General features: G+C 60.1%; 1 protein-coding gene across 1 annotated transcript in view; it reads left to right on the top strand.

The window, feature by feature from the left end:
• Nucleotides 1-917: 917 nt before the first annotated feature.
• The window catches only part of LOC119094506 (pleckstrin homology domain-containing family H member 1), a gene marked incomplete in the record, with an annotated part of 86,533 nt that continues 75,870 nt past the window's right edge, over nt 918-11,580 (top strand). Inside the window, 1 exon segment of the mRNA XM_037217563.1 lies at nt 918-1,252.

The following is an 11,580-nucleotide window of genomic DNA, read 5'->3' as shown; positions in this document are numbered from 1 at the left end:
CCGTCAATGGCGTCATAAAACGTCTTTGGCCGTCAAGCCGTCTTCTCCTCGGCGAGTCTCAGCAAGTCAGCCGTCTTCTCTTCAGCGAGTCTCAGCAAGTCGCCGTCTTCTCCTCAGCGAGTCTCAGCAAATCAGCCGTCTTCTCAGCGAGTCTCAGCAAGTCAGCCGTCGTCATTCCAGCGAGTCTCTCCATCACCATCTTCACAGCGGCGGTCGCGGCGTGATGGTGTGCGCCTGCCCTGGAGCGGCAGGAGCTTCGGTGATGCTGTCGGGCATCTGATCTTGGGGGACGAAGCCCCCGATCCAGGTGGAGTACTTTCGCTGCGGAGTTGGAGAGGGTCTTGTGACGTGCGCCAGACCTAGTATCTGGAACGGAGAGACTGGCCCACTCAGATACCAAAATCGGCAGTACTCCGCCATTGTACCATTATCATCAACCTATAGCTATACGTTGGTGCTCGGAACACAAGGAATACAAAAAAGTTTGCAAAGCTCGTGTTGCAAAATCAGTCAATCTGGCCATGTTAACACGATGCGCAGGAAGTTGTGCACATCTACCGTGCGTTGCAAACGGCTTTCAGTGAGCATTTTTAAGCTGTGCCCCACCCATCGTGAAATTCAAGGCCGTGTATATACCTGGGCAAAATCTGCGTTGCCGCTGTGCCACTGACGGGGTCACCATATCCTTGAAAGAAAATGATTTCGACCATGTGGCATGCACTGGTGAAGGCTCTGTAGCAGTCAGTCCCATGGACGCGGAAGATGGGATCGTAAGGTCCTCGATGTGTCATCGGTCTTTTGGCCGCCTTGTTGCGGCCCCTTCCCCAAATCATCGTCGTGGACCCTACCTGAAGATGTGGTTGCGCACCGCCTCCATAGAGGTCAGCACAAGGCAGCACCGGGGTCCTCGTAACGTAAACAAAGATTTGGCGTCGGTGCTGTCGGGTCCCACAGCCTTGCTCGTGTCGCGGCGAGCTAGGAATGGGGGTTGTGTGGACACTGGGTCTGTAGGGCTGGAACAGACCATCGAGTGAAAGCGAACGTCAAGTGTTATGGAGCGTTAAATTGTTGAACCTACTATAGCGCTGCAGTGTGCGCCAGGATTGTGCTGCTGTGGTAGGAGCATTGGAATCCAGCATCCGAGTTCCAGCATATGTTGGTCAGAGGTGCCTATTATCTAGTATTTGGTATCGAAGCCCCTGCCACTCCATTTTCCACGAGTACTACACCTGTGCAGCAGAGACCTGTCTAGGTACGTGCATCCCAAACTGTTTGCATGGTCAGTGCTGATGGCATCAATGTTGCCAGCATGTGACATTTTTGGAAGGTAAATATATGGGTAGGGAGCTGTGCAGATACATGCTGGCTTTGTATCAACTGATGATTGGTGATGATGGATTCCTTCATACCCACCAGTTCACAATACTGGCAAGAGTATCAGCAATATGCTTTGGCAGCCTCACAGCTGAAAACTGGAGCACCTCATCTTCCCCTGTATCTCACCTCATCGGAGCCTACAAAATTTGTTGGTAGGCATGTGGTTCTAGGTGAATTTATGGTTGTGACAAACAGCTACTTTTTTGCTCAATTGCAGCAAAATTTACTGAAATTCAATGTGTTGTAGAATGGATTAGAAACTGCATAGCCGTGTAGCTCACAGCTCCACTTATCATCATTTGGTGACTTCCATATGAAGCACATGTTATAAAAGTTTTAAAACAAGTATTTCATGCCCTGATGTTCATCAAGGATGCTGGTGAGCCCACATGATACAAATTACATAGGTACTTGCAAGGGTTGTTTGTATGTGAGGGCAATCTGGGAAAAATGGGTGGAGAGGCAGAGGCAAACTCTTCCTTTCAAGTTAGCTTTTATATCACCAGAGCATTAGGGTTAACCTCTCACATAAGATCAAGACTATTGCCCCAGCACCCTTTTTCATGCCATGCATATGCTCCTTTCATTGCATGCTCACATGCTGGCAGAAGCTGGTACTTGTCAAACAACACATTTCACCACCAGATAAGGTATGCATATTGCTGATAATTGTTATGCACCATAAAGCACACTTGATTGTTTAAGCTACATACTATGGTTACAGGTGTTTTTGTTTTTAATATCAGCATATTTTGTTCCATAAGTTTTGACAATTTTTCATAGATTGGCAGTTTCAAATTGGAAGTTGTGCTGAGAGTATTGACTTAATTGGCTATTTGATAAATAGGTTATGTAAGATTGTGATACTTGTTCAATAACATTGGTGCATGAACATTGCTATCAAACAAGCTTGGATTTAATGACAAACCTCAACATGACCATGGGTGTGCATTCAGAACATACATTAAGCTTTGTTAATATGCTAACTGCTTGCTTGATTATGTGGTTTCACCACCTTCTCCAGGTACACTGAGGGTGTATTATTTTCAGCTCAAGAACTCCCAGCCAAATATCCAAGAGCAGAAGGTCTCACTTGGTTGTGTCATATATTGGGAGTGCTTATGCAAACTTTTGGGAGAGAACTCCAAAGAAATGCAGTGGTCTGCCCATGTGCCTGTAAGCATGCTGGGCATGAGTGCTGTGGGGTGGAATGGTTCAAGTATGCACCACCTGTTAACAAATACCTTGTGAGGTGCTCAGCTGGCATGTGCAGTTATTTTTCGTGGTCATTTATTTGATAGGTGTCATGGTGCTGGGATTTATAAGTTGAGGCAGACCACAGGGACCACGCCACAGTGGCTACAACCACGCTTGTAGCGGAGTATTCGCTGACCAACACTGGTATCGCACCAATTAAAGTGAGATTCCGTGACCACAGTGAGCATGTGTGGCGTGGGCATCTCACAAATGCATGCAGCTCACCTGCAGGAGAATGGCAATGGTGCACACTGGGATGATCATGGCGAAGACCTGACGGGAGGTCTCGGGTGGCTGCTGGGTACCTGTAAACGGTCTGCAAATGGACCACCGAGAACTTCGCTTTCCCCTTGTGACGACAAATGCTGTCGGTTCAAGGTTAGCCGGTCGGATGACCCCGGGGCATGTCACAGCTGTGTTGGCAGGCTATAAAGCAGCTGTTCGAGTGCAAGAACTGCGTGATGCTGGGATTCTTGGTTGTGGCAGCATTTCTTATTGTGTAATGCTCCAGATGCATCTTCATCCATTCACCACCGCGTCCCGGGGTCGTCCACCCATAGCAGCATTGCATCGGTTGCGCCAGAGCCGTTGCCTGGTACCGCCCAGGTCCCAACCTGAGGGAGCCGGATCCGTCTCTTGAACCGGAAGCGAGGCGCGCTGCTGTCCAGCTGCGCTCGGGTCACTGCGGTCCGCGGCTGCGGCAGCGGCGCTGCAAGCTGCTGGCCGGTTCACGCGCGTCCACAGATGGCTCCCATCCGCCACGCATGGCCGACAGGTGGCGCTGGTTTGCCTCTGCCGGCGCGCAGTGGCAGATGTGGCCGGCGGCTCGCGCAACCGCTCCCCGCCGGCGCGGCGGCGGCGGGGGGGACTCGTCCCTCGCGCTGCACGCTGTCGCGCCCTCGGCGGACGCCGCGGCGGCCTCTGCGCACCAGTGCAGCGGGCCGCGGCGCAGATAAGCGGACGGGCAGGGCGAGTTGGAGGGGTAGGGGACCACGCCTGGTCGCGGAGGCTGGGGTAGGACCACGCCTGGTCGCGGAGGCTGGGCTTCGTAACGCAGAGGCGCGGACGCGCAGGACAACGGTAGGCGGCCACGGCCATATACATATACATATAGTGCGTGCGTGCGTGCGTGCGTGCGTGCGTGCGTGCGTGCGTGCGTGCGTATATATATATATATATATATATATATATATATATATATGCATATAACGTCTCTGCTCCCTCCAGTATCCGTGGGGAATAGGGCGTCCAAGACCTGCACCGGTACCGGTGCCCTCCAGCCGCCTCCGCGAGTTGATTCGGCCAGCGGGCCCGCGCGCCGCCGGCCGGCCGAGGCCGCGCATAAGTGACGTCTCCGTGTCCGGTGAGCATGTTTTTGCCCATCTGGTCGTGGCCTCTGATCCCGGCCGTGGCTCCTGATCCTGGTCCTGGGTCGTGATCCTGGTCGTAGTGCCTGATCCTGGCGTGGTGCCTAATCCTGGTCTTGGCTTCTGATCCTGGCGGCTCCTGGTCCTGATCGCGTCTCCTGATCCCGGCAATATCTCCTGATTCTGATCGTGTCTCCCGATCCTGGTCGCATTTCGTGATCCCGGTCGTGGCTCCTGATCCTGGTCGTGGCTCCTGATCCTGGTCGTGGCTCGTGATCCTGGTCGTGAATCCCGATCCCGGCTGTGCCCATTGATCCCGGCTGTGCCTCCTGATCCCGGTCGTGGCTCCTGATGCACGCGATCGGCGGTGCGAGCCGGTATTGTGTGTGCGCCGCCCGTATTGATCGGCGCCGTGCAAACCGGACTGGACAGAGTCGCTGGCCGCCGTCCGGACCGCCGCCGCCGCCGCCGCCGCGTGGTGCGACGCAGCCACCACCCGTCGGAAGACGAGGCATGCGCCGGCGGCGGGAACGTGGGGCCCCGGACGCAGCTCCTGTCGGGGCCGCGGGCAGGAGGGTGTCCGCAGAGCGAGTCCAGGTCGGTGGGCAAGGCCGGCGGCGGGCCGTCGCCGATGCTGTGGCCGATGCTGCGGCGAGCTGGCCGGTCAGGGCGGGGCCGGTCACGCCTCTTTGAGTCGCATTAGCCGCGTTACGATCCATCTTCCGGCCGTTGGTGGGGAGGAGCCACTGTTTGCTGAGCGACTCGTGGTCCGGCTGCCCCCCCCCCCCCCCTCCCCTCCGTAACCCACTCACATCGGTCCGCGGCGCTAGGAACCTATCCGGTCCAAGTAAGGAAGTACTCAGGATTTGACTAACCCGTGAGCATGTGGCAAATGAGGGAGTGAAATTCGTACACGCACGAGCCTGCCATTGCAGCGGGTATTCCTGGCGGTCTCTGTGATGGAGGTGTTTGCCCATTTACCCACCTCTCGCGTGACAGGCATGAAGTGGGCAACGTGGTTGTTCGTAGTCCAGCTCTACCATTAATGCCTGCTCCTACCACGAGCATTGTGTACGTACATTGCGGAGAGTGATTTGAAGAGTTATTTGGAGAGTTCCAAGAGTAATTTGGTGCCGATCGACCGCCGTAAGCAAACTTGCTCAGCCGCGCACGATGGCTTTTGTATCGACGTCACACGATGACCACCTTTGAAAAATCGCCATGTTTGAAGAGCAGCCGTCCGGCGCGGTGTTTTGCCAACCTGCACCGAGGATGTGTTTTTAACGGAATATTGTGGGCAGCTTGTGTGGTGCGCAGGCCCGTCCCGGCCGTGTGCCTGTACCGCTCCTTGGTTGGCGAACTTATGCGCTCACTAACGCCGAACGTAAGTTGCAACGCCGCCAATGAGGTCGGCAGCGTCGATACGGGCCACCGGGGCAATTTGGTCAGCTGACCAATGGGCCAAAATGGTCAGCTGTTTCAGGACCGCTGCCGCCGGACTTCGCGGCGGACAAGCAGAGCGCACGAGAACGCCCATTTGGCCCCCTGTATCGAAACGTTATGCTTCAAGCTATGCCAGGCTCAGTAAGGAATGTAGAGTTTCTGCAACATGTTTCATACGTGACAAGCCACTGATGTTACAACGTTGGTTTTCGCCAAACTTTTGACCAGTCGAGCTGTAAGCTGTGGACCGCCACGCCGCGCGCCGCACGACCTGGACCCGGCAGCCGTGGTCAGTCGACATCAGCTGAGAGCGCCGGGCAGGGTGGGAGGGGCGCGCGGATCGCCCCGAGCGAACGGCACCAATCGATGAGGCTGGAGTGGAGCGTGTCCCCAATCAACAGGGGCCGTTAGGCGCGCGGCAGTCAGCTGCGGCACGCCTCCGCCCGGTCGAATCGTCATTCCCGGCGGGGTGCTGTGTTGACTTTCCAGCCAGCGTGGCCGAACAGCTGTTGCGGACTGACGACAAGAAGCGGCACGCCGGGATCCCTGAGACGGCCGGTGCCGTACCGCGTGACCCCTGCGACGGCCCCCGTGACCCCCGCGAGCGCGCCGCCGTACGCCGCTCGTCGGTCACCGGTCCCGGCCGAACGGCCGCCGACAGCGATGGCGCGCCATTAGGTCGGCTGGACGGCGTTCGTTCAAAGGTCACGACGCTGGCGACGGGCACTGCCCGATCGCGCGGCGGGCGGTGGCCGGCGGCTCGAGCGCGGCCGACGCGGCGCCGGGCCCAGGCCGCGAGCGCGTCTCGCCTCGGCCGCCACGCCGGCGGCGGTGGGCGGCGTGCTCTCGCGAAGACGGCGGCCCGACCGCAGCGCTGACTGACGCCAGCCCAGCTGGTTGAGTCCGGGGCGTTGTGAAGTGGGTGCCGGCATCCGCCGGCCTCGCGCTCTGGCGGACGCCGCGTCGCCCGGCTGCCTGGTGTGTACGGCGGCGTCCGACTCGGCCATTGATTTACGTCGTCCGGCGGCGGCGGCGGCGGCGGGTCGTCGGCGCCGACGAGGCTCGGCAGCTGGCGGCCGGCGCTCAGTCGGTCACGACGCGCCGCTGGCGACGAGGCGCCGCGCGCGCTCCGGGCACCCGCCGACCGCGGCGCCGGGCACCAACCGCCGCTGTCCGCGACGCTGCACCGCCGCCGTGCTCACCGCGGGCGACCGTCTGTCGCCGACGCCCGGGGACCGCCTGTTTCAAGTAAGTGTCGCGGTGGAACGGCTGGTTCGTTACGAGTGAGCCGGGACGTCTCCGGGTGCGGTTGTAGGGGGCCGGTTCGACGCCGGGCTCCGCTCGGACCCGCGCCGACCGGACCGGCGCGTCCTCTCCGTTCGCGCTGGCCGCCATCACCGGCAGCCACCGGCAGCCACCGGCAGCCACCAGCAGCCAGCGGCAGTCAGCGGCAGCCCGGCGCGCCGCCGCTGTCGCCTGGCGACCGCCGGAAGCCCCGCGGCGTCAGGCCGTCCGACGCCTCCCCTCGCCGGGCGACGGACGGGGTGCGGACAAAAGGCTTCCGGCCGAAACGCCGCCCTCCCCGGCAGGGGCGCCGCCGGGGCCGGGGTCGCACGCTGGCGCGCTGCTCCGGCGCTGCTCGAGCGCGGGTCGTGCGGCGGCCGTTCGACAGACGGGGCCGGGTCTGGCGCGGGGCCCGGGGGAGGGAGGGAGGGGGGGGGGGGGAGGGACGCAGTCCGTGCCGCAGGGTCCGGTGTCGGCGGCGTCTGGGCGCGGCGCCTCCTGTCACGGCAGACTGCGGAGCCGACGTCGACACCGACGTTGGCCGCGGCCGCCGCCGTGACTCGACCCGGCGGCTGGCTCGGCCGCCGCCCGCCGCGTGCTCCGTGACCTGTCTCGTTAGCGGGGGGCGTTATTAGCCGAGGCCGGCCCACGGCGGCCCGGCCTCGGGTCGTAATCATTGTTAGCGGGGTCGGTGTGGCGGCGGTCCGGACTTGCCACGCCCCCCTCCCCCTTCCCCACCCGATGCACCGGTCGGCCAGCTGCTGGCGGTGGGCGGTGGCGACGGTGGCCGTTCGGTCCCGCTGTACTCTCGTAGTGGCATCTCTAACGTTGTTCCCTCCTTCATCTTGTCATATCTGAATGCCTAATGATACGCGAAGGAAACAGCAATACAAAGGGTGTGTTCGCAACAGCCCGGACGACAAAGGATTTATGCCGGGACGTCATTCACGACGTCATACCTCAGATTCTGCACCTTTTTATTGCTCACAGCGACCGGGGTGACGATGATTCCACGTAGCATCACGAATAATTGTTGCCAGACGCACATACTGCCTTTTTGCCGCCTACTTGATCGAAGTTAGACGGAAATGCTGCAACAGGTTCGCTTATGAGGAAGTCAGTCGCGCACTCAAGACTAGCCGCTGCGGTGAAAAGATCTGTTTTACGTCATAAAGAGCGTAATTTGCCGTTGCCACGATTGGTAGCACGCGTCGCACTGGCGAGTGATCGTTAGTGTCTGACACGCTTAGTCACTGTAGGCGAAAGCTAAGAAGATGTAAACAGAAAATGTGTCGGGATGCGAGCCCGTTCGGCAAAGATTATATGTGGTGCCACGTAAAATACAACAGTTTTGGTGCGCTTCGAATGCACCCAACAGCTGTCGCCGACGGTCTTTGATAACTAGGCGCATGCGTGAACAGCGCAGTTACGTCCAAAATATTCTACAAGGACATCAGTGCACTTGTAGCACTGTACCAAGGTGCGGCAAATGCAGCACAAGAATGCCATTGACTCGCGATGAAGTGACTCCGATGCGATGCGCCGCGGTATCTCATCCGATGACGGTTTTGGGTAGATCAAACGCTCCGAGCTCATCCCAGCATGTGCCCTCGATGCTGATGAGACGGAACACGGCTGTTGATTCAGCCACAGTTCCACAAACTGCAAAACTACAAAGGCCAAGCTCCGACGACGAACACGGTCGGTTAGATCACCGGCTACTCCTGCCAAGGCTTGCACAGTTTTCACGCCAAATGAACGCATCACGAGCGTCTTCGCTTCCATGTTTTGCCCAGTCAGAGAGCAGCACCACACGGGCACGTACTGAACTGCAGGCTTCCTCTGGTCTCCGGTCCGTAGCGGCGCCTCGCGTCCCTCGTCGCATGCAGGCGGCGACGCCGGAGTCTTCTCCGGCGTCGCCGCGGCAACGGCCAATGATCGGCTGCCTTGCCCAGCTACTCGGTGGAATGTCCTAATCATGGTCGGACAGCTGCCCCGGTTTTGTGTGGGCTCCGTCGCTTGACGAGCTCGTGGGGCAGAATGTCGGGACGCCTTCATGTGCACGACGCTCGCGCTGCTGCGGCGTCAGTCACCGCGCTGGCTCCAGAGCACCTTGGACGGTCGGACGGACGGCGGCGGCGTGTGCCGCGCGTGACGCGATCTCGCTCCGGAAAACATTCCAGCCGCTATACTTAGAAGGTCGACAGGGCCTAAGCGAACGTTCAGATGAATTTGCCACGTGAGGGGACGAAGCGCCGACAGACCGCTCTCTGTGGCAGTCTGTTTGCTTGTGTTGCGAGTCTGGCGAGCCGTCTGAGAACTCGAGTTATGGCTGACCGGGGCCAATCGGCAGCCACCCTCGCCCCGCTGATGTGGCCGGCCATGTAGCCTGCCCGCTGATTCAGTGACGGCTAGAAAACGAGGCCGTCCGCCTCTGAACGCCATCTGGCGCTGCCGTTGCTGGGCCACCAAGGCTCATTTCTTCCTGTCGGTTGTTTTGTTTCGTCTGTAGATGATGCGCATGTTAATGTGCAGACCGGCCGCGGTATGACTGAAGTTCTTGGTGGTAATTTCTTAATTGCAGCTTTCAACGCAGCTGAAACAGCACAGTAACGCACCTTGCTTACATTAATGCGTTTTAATGTGGCGTGGCAAATGAGAGTCCCAATAACGGAATCGCGAGTGTCCGCCTGCGCTGATGAACGTGCAGACATCAAGGGACGCGCGTGGTCGCCTACTACTTGTAGTACCTCTAACAATGCAGCCGTCCACCCCGCGCAGCAACAGGCGCCCTCCCCCCTCCCCGCCCCTCTTCCTCACCCCTCCCCGTCCCCGCGGCGCTACACGACGCCCGCTAGACAGCGGCGCCGGTGTCGGCGGCCATCGCGACCGACGAGCCCCGGTCGCCGGTCGTGACACGTGCTCCGGCCGCCGGCTTATCCGCGGCCCAGCCGGCACCGTCTCCATGGCAACGTGCCGGCGCCGCGCGGCGCGCTCTCCGGCGGCTGGCGACGCCGGCCGTAAATCAATGCCGCCCTTTATCTCCCGAAACGGCGGCGCCCCGCCAGCCGAGGTCTGCCGATAGGTCGGCGCGCGCGCCGGCCCATCGGCCCGTCGGACGCGACGTCACGCCCGGTGCGATGGCCCTCCAGCGGTGCCAGCAGCGCCCCGCCCCCGCCCCCCTTCCCCCGGCGGCGGCGCGGCGCCGACCTGTGGTGACCTCACGACCGGCGGCGAGACGCGCCCCGCCGCCGGTGACGTCACCAACGCTGACGTCACCGACCGCCGCCGGGGATGGTTCATCGCCATTCGGGCGGGGCCATCGGCGCGATGAATCGGCGGCACGGTCGGATCGTCGACCGACGGGAGTGCTTCTGCTTGGCGCTCGGAGCGAGCCGAACGACCAGCCCGGCGGCCGCTGCCCGGCCCGGAGCCGGAGCAGTCCGGAGCGGATGCGGCGGTGGCGGCGGCAGCGGTGCCGGACCACAGCCGTGACCCCCGCTGGGGCAGGGCGCCGCGGTCACGACCTGCCGCGCTGGTGCCGACGCCGCTCGTCCCGCGACAGCTCTCCGTCGAGCTCACTGACTCCAGGCGGTGGGCGGCGCAGCGCGCCAACAGAGGCCGGCTGAAACGGATTGAAATGCCGTTTAGTCGAATGGTGATGCCGAAATAGTCTTCTGCTTTGCGTTCGTCGAATAAGCACATACTTCTGACTCCAAAAAGAAGGTTTTCAACCTCGACAAATCGTAAGAGCTGATGTGTTTTCCGCTTTTGCGCATCGTTCTCGGTCGTAGCACCATTGGCTGAGGTACTGACATGGTGGAGAGGCCATCACTGCGCCCTTTGTTTCCATGAGACCCACGCTAGGGCCAAAAGTTCAGAATGAATGCAGGCGTTAACGGGGAAACCACCAGCAAAGGAGACCACGTTCGATAAATATGCGGCGACATTCCACGTATTTGACTGAAAAGTTCCCTTGAGGGTCACCCAATCCTTTTAACCGGGCGGTGATGGATTCCGCTAACGTTCGATGAACAGCATGTTGTCAGGTACGCAGGTTGTCAGGTACGTGTTGTCAGGTACACAGCACGGCTGTCATATGCCCTCCGCAGATGGGCGGCTTGTTGTCTGGTACCCAGCACGGCGTTCATATGGCCACCGCAGTTGCACCCGGATGCCGAACGGCGCAACAGTGCTGGGAACTGAGCATTTCAGTGACCTTTCATCTGCATCCTGTTCGGTCGTGTCTTGTGTGGATCGAAGGCGCCCGTTCGCAGAAGCTCTTGACTTCGTGCATGCGGGAAACGTCAGGTCTGAAATGTCCCTGAACCTGTGTGGAGTTTGTTTTGGGTGTTGAACGCCGTCCTTTGTCAAGTTGTCCCTTCTTCGTACGCCTTTCGCTCGATGCGAATAATAATGCGAATCTATCAACCCCAGGAGATGTGTTGTGTTTGCTGTCCACGCGTACTCATCGCGTTTACGTGCAGCCCAAACGGCGCCTCGTCGGCTCCCAGACCCGAGACGACCACGGTGAGCGGCCGGCTGCTCGCGGCGCCGCGTCGGTCCGACGGTGACCTTGCCGTCGGTCTCGACTGGCCGCCCGTCAACGGCGACGATCGACGCGCCGCTCGTTAGGCGGCCGTCCATCTGGCGGCGAGCGGCGCTCCGACCTGGGAACGTTGGCTCCGGCGGACCGTGGCCTGTCGCGGCCGACGAGGGCGGGCGGACCCGACGCCGCTGGCGGATCTACCGTTAGGGCCGTCTGACCTACCGGCAGGACCGTCTGACTCACCGGCAGGGCCGTCTGACCTACCGGCAGGGCCGTCTGACGTACCGGCAGGGCCGTCTGACG

The sequence above is a fragment of the Pollicipes pollicipes genome, unplaced genomic scaffold (genome assembly GCF_011947565.3).
Source record: "Pollicipes pollicipes isolate AB1234 unplaced genomic scaffold, Ppol_2.1 Scaffold_4002;HRSCAF=4701_pilon_pilon_pilon, whole genome shotgun sequence".
NCBI classification, from domain to species: Eukaryota; Metazoa; Arthropoda; class Thecostraca; order Pollicipedomorpha; family Pollicipedidae; genus Pollicipes; species Pollicipes pollicipes.
The sequence above is the reverse complement of the archived record's forward strand: the minus strand, read 5'-3'. Positions and strand labels throughout refer to the sequence as shown.